This window comes from Antedon mediterranea, chromosome 4, assembly GCF_964355755.1.
Source record: "Antedon mediterranea chromosome 4, ecAntMedi1.1, whole genome shotgun sequence".
NCBI classification, from domain to species: Eukaryota; Metazoa; Echinodermata; class Crinoidea; order Comatulida; family Antedonidae; genus Antedon; species Antedon mediterranea.
The window spans coordinates 5789986-5796006 of NC_092673.1; positions in this window are offsets into that span (position 1 = coordinate 5789986).

The following is a 6021-nucleotide window of genomic DNA, read 5'->3' on the forward strand; positions in this document are numbered from 1 at the left end:
ATTACTGCCTTACATGTAAACTTTCTGCATGCGAAGATTGCAAACATATTCTCAGTTGTTATAAAAATAAACATGAGGTGAATTCAATGTAGACAGCTTTGGCTGACATTAATCAAACTATTACTGAATCTATGGAGATAGCTGAAGGCATTAAGGAAAAACTAAAGGAAAAATTAGATGTTATCACTAAAGACAGATCAGAGTTTGAATCAAATTTGAAGTTAAGCAGAACAGCAATTGAAATCCATGAGAGTACAGTGATCAGAAAGGTGAAGGAAGAAACTAAGGTAATGATGGCAAATCTTACACAGATTTATGAAAAACAAAATAAAGTTTTTCATAGTCATATTAAAAGTATTGAATCAAAGTTAACACAAGTAAACTTAGTAATGGAGTCGGTTAATAAATTGATGAATAATCGAAAAGAAACAGAAATTATTGCATCATATTACACAACAATAACTACAATTAAAGATGAGGTTACATCAGCTAAATTTGATAAATCATTTACTAAAACCAGAAAAACACCAAAGTTTATTCCATCTCCAAAGCTGGTTGAGTTGATGAATCATGAAGGTGTTGGTAAACTCATCACTGTTGGTGGTGCACACAAGGTTAATACAGAAGACAAGAACATTTCAGTAACAAAAGGACAGCAATTTAGTGTGAGAGTATCAAGTCTAGAAGAGAGTGATGTTGGTCAATCAGCCACATTAAGTAACTCATTAGGTGAGAAATCAGCCACTGAAGTAGTACACAGAAAGGAAGAATACACAATAACAGGTAGATGTAACTTGGAAGGAGACTGGTACATGGATATCATTGATGAAGCTATGACACATGTCATAGGTTCACCAGTGAGTATCAAGGTGGAACCTATTGGACTTGTACATACTATAGACAATATATCAGAGTACAAACAAAATTATAAAACAGACAATGTGATAGATGTAGTATCCGATACTGATGGGTGTATGTTAGTATCAAGCTACAGTAAAGATTTAATAAAGTTTGATCAATCAGGTGGCTTTGTTTCTAAGATACAAAATTACAAATACCACAAAATGTTAGAGTCAATCGCATGCATCAAATAGGCAATGGTCGTCACATGGTGTACACTGACACATCAGAAAAATGTGTTGTAATGTGTGACAATCAATATCATGAAATCCGAACTTTTGGTAAAGGAGTATTAAAATATCCAAATGGCTTAACAGTAAACCAAAAAAGCAGGATCTTATATGTAGCAGATCGTGAATGTCACTGTGTGTTTAAATTCAATATTGATGATGGTAGTCTACTGGGTAAGATAGGTTCTGAAGGAAGTAAAGCAGGTCAAATGAAGTTACCATTAGATGTTGCTTTAACAAGAGAGGGTCATGTGTTTGTCGCCGATTGTGAGAATAACAGAATACAAATGTTTGATGCTAATGATAAGCTGATAAAGATTCTTGTAGCCTATGGTAAAGAAGATGGTAGAGTCAGGGGTCCTTGTGGTATAACTATAGATATGGATGGAAACATAATAGTATATCCAGTAATCATAAACTACAACTATTTGACCAAATTGGTAAATTCATTAAAAGAATAGATGAAAAAGATGATGGGTTGAATACTCCAGTATGGAATTCTGTAATCTCTAACAGACCACGAAGAGTGGCAGTAGCAAACCATAGACCAAACAATGTAAAAATATTCAATTATTAAATCAACAAAAAGTTTAACAAAATTAACTTCAAATGTATGCATCCAAATATTAAAGATAATTCATTATATTTATTGTTATGAAGACAACATGAAGAACATAAAATGTAGTTTTCTTGATGCTTAAAAACACAAATAATGCACAGAAGGAGGCATAAATGTTGAACACAAACACAGTTCAGAAAATTAATTATTTGAGAATTTTTTTAATGCATTTACAAACAATAGAGGGCCTATAACATCTTAGAAATTACATCAAATCTTGGCGCTATTTAAAAAAAAAGATATTGGCATCTATAATAGTAAACATGGGCATGTTAAAGTTGGAAAACGGGGTACCAATTAAATATTTCACTTTATCAATGCAAGAATTTATTATATATTTATTCAACTCCATTTTTTTAATTAATATCGGAGAAAAACTAAATAATAAATTTAGGCATGAAGATCAAAATGATCAAAACACTTAACACAAAACTTTCTTAAAAGGAAATTTTACCTCTTGAATGTTTCGTAAACTTAACCACTATATTAAAAACACAAAGAATACTGCTCCTGGCCATGATGGTATAAGAGCCCAACTCATCATTATTGTATATTATTAATAAGTTATTATCATTGGGCTGTGTCCCAACTGACTGACTGAAAAATTACTAAAGTTATCCCGGTATTTAAGAATGGTGACATATCAGATATAAATAATTATAGGCCTATTTCAATTTTACCCCTTTTTTTCCAAAATATTTGAAAATGATTTGTTACCTCTCAAAATATAACATACTGAGTAAAACACATTATGGGTTTAGACAATTCCATTTAACTAGTCATTAATACAATTGATTAAAAGAATCACAAACACTATTGAGAATAAAGAGTTCACACCAGGTGTTTTCCTTGATTTATCAAAAGCGTTTGATACAATAGATCATGATTATTAGATAAGTTAAGATTTTATGGTCTAAGGGCGTGTTTATACAACACGCTATTACACGCATATTCAACACGCCTACAAGAAGTGTGTTTTATAACATCGAAGAGATTCCGTGTAATGAGATATTAATTGCAAAAAAGGCTACTTGGCTGAATCCTAAAATTTTGTGGATTCCCGGTTGCTGTTGGCGTGTTGGAAGTGTCCTCAGGGTTATTGTTTTAACCTCTCGTTAAATAAAAGTATGTGCTGTAAAACTGTTGACCACTAGAACATAATTGTGCTTTTAGCACTCAATATTAACGCTAATCAAATGTTGGCATAATTTGGCAAAATGTAGCATAGTTTTATCCTAATTCTAAAACAATTTTTTTTTTATAATTTCAAAAGCAGATTTAAGAAATCAATAACTGAATAAACTAAATTTTTAACGAAATCATCCTTTATTAAAATACTTAATAAACTCATATATATTAATTCATAATGCATGCAAGTATATATACAACTCAGGATTATGAACTACGGTATAACATGGTATTACAATTTAATGTATAACTGCAAGGTTTTTGTGGGGTTGACCTCGGCCCGTGTAACACGCTAAAAATTAAAGACGTGTTTAAATTTAGGGTGTTGTATAAACACAGCCTTAGAGGAGTTCCGCTAAACTGGTTCTCTATTACTCTCTCGCTCTACTATCTTAAAAAAAGACTACAATACACAACACTACAGAATAAACACCTTAACTCCTGTTGTACAATTTTATGATTGGAAAAAAGCTAATGATATCAAAAACTATGCAGGCTGATGTTCAAATTAATTATGCAATTATAGAAAAGCAAATGACATTTTTAGAGACGAAATTTTACTTAATTAATCAAACTGTATTAACTATACAACCATATTAGTACAAACAACAATGATATAGAATGTATTTAAATCAATAAACAAAGCTTTAAGATACATCATGTGATACAGAACACCTTAAAGCATGTTGGCACTTTGCATAACAAACTAGAAAGCCACTCCGAGAGGGCATACCTCCGCCTACTGTAAAATTCTCCTACATAAGATTTCTCCGGTAAAAAATATATATATATATATATTTGTGTGTGTCTTAATGCTGTTTGTGATTTAGGCTAATTTCATTACAAGCATGTGTATGCGAGTTTGGTGTAATGGTTATGTAACAAGCCTTTCAATTAACAATAGCTTCAGTTGACTAACAATAGAACAGCAACGCGAAAATCAAACGAGTGAATTTGAAAAGAAATAGGTTTTTTAAACTACTCGCATCAAAAAACGTGCGCATTAAATCAAATTATGTTTTAAAATTACAAATCACAAATTATAACTCTTGCCTCTTGTTAAAAAATGAAGTTTTTTGGACAAGTAGTTCTCGAGAAAATGCAATTTCAGTTTACTTGTTTTTTAACACTAGCAGGTCTAAAAAAGTATACTAAAAAGTGGTCCAGAATTGGGACTGTGGTCCTGAATGGTCCCCAAATTTAATGGAATGGTCCTTGACTACATATCTATCTGTCTATTCATTTTGGTAAAGATCTTGTAATTACTTTTTGAGTAATCCTGCTAACAAACAAACAAACAAACACACGCTACCGATTACATATACCTCCTTGACGGAGGTAAATAACACCTTTACTCTTCTTTAATGTAAGCAGTGTTGAAAGAAAAGCTACTGGTACATACAATAAAGATAATTAGCATAGCATTTACCCTTTCAACTTGTATTTCAATATAGGTATTATGTATGCTATCATTAGAATATTTGGAATACAAAGGCTTAATACAAATTGTATATAAAATGTATTGAAAATCAATATACAAAGCATACAAGACTGATTGAGAAAGTCATGTGACACACAGAACACATTACAAATGCGCGTTGGCATTTTGCATAAACAATAAACATCTAGGTCTATGCACTGCTTTTCCAATGTGAGCACCATTCCATAAGCTATTAGAGGACAGACAGAAGGGGCTTATTGGTCTTTTATAAGAGAATTTACAAGATATTCTACAATACAATACATACTCTTGAATTAAATATAAGATTCAATAAAATGTAAGTTAATCCCATTGTTTCTTAGCAACTTTAAATAGACTGGCTGAGCATAAATGTTAAAAAATCATCCATTAAAAAAGATATTTTAAAGTTATTATTATGTTATTTTGTATGTAGGCCTAGAGCTTTTGTATGTAAATAAGCTGTGATAAATAAATATAGATACTTACAGCACAGATACACTAAATGTGAAAAAGGGTGTTTATAAGTGAATTACTTTAGATCACATACTTTCAATAAGATGCTTCTTTCCTGGTCATATTTTTTGGCAAGCATCAGAAATGTGGTACTAAATGTGCACTCCATTGTTTGTTAGCTACAATTATAGAATAATAGAGGGCGTTGAATTGAACGGACGTTCTGTTTTCTTGGACTGAGTTTCTTGTCGTTAAAATGCTAAAAATGTTGTTGGATTTTTAATTCTGTCATATTTGGATGGTAGAATAAGGTCATCGAATCGAATGCTATAACAGCCATTATATGAATTATGCTTCATGCGATTGTGAGTATTTTGACGATTTATAAGTTAGGCCTTTCGCGCTCAAACGATCTATCAACCGGACAACGGTAACCAGGGACGCTATCCGGTTGGTAACGGGCGATCACAATTTTCGATCTTGCCTGGCTATAATGGATCAATGGCCAATCAGTCGGAAGTAAACCATGAACGGAGAATATCCGCTGATGCTGAAGATACGGTTCAACAAGTATGTTCTATGTACAAGCAAGTACTTTACAAATAGAAACGATGAATTATAATAATGGAGGGTCAAAACATAAATATTCCATTGAGATGTGTATCTTATAACTGTAGATCGTTTGATAGTCGCCAGGAAGAGGTGTATGATTTATGCTGCCAAAATGATATAGTTTGTATCCAGGAACACTGGCTTACAAACAATAACCTTGATAAACTTAAATATTTTCATAATGAATTTGATAGCATTGCTGTTTCTGCTGTTGACATGGCGAACTCATTGTTGACTGGTAGACCCTATGGGGGTGTTGCAATATTGTATAGGAAATCACTCAGCAACATTATAAAATCAATCTCCTTTGATAAATAGCAGGTTAATTGGTATTGAGCTTGGAGTAGATAGAAATAAGAAATTAATGATCAATACATATCTCCCATACAACTGTGAGGAAAACTTTGTTATGTTTATGGAGTATCTTGGAAAATTAAATTCCATTGTAGAAGAATTTCCACTTGGAAAAGTAGTTATTCTGAGAGATTTCAATGCTGATCCAAAGAAACGTTTTGGTAAAGAATTAATACAGTTCGCTATTGAATATAATTTTATCA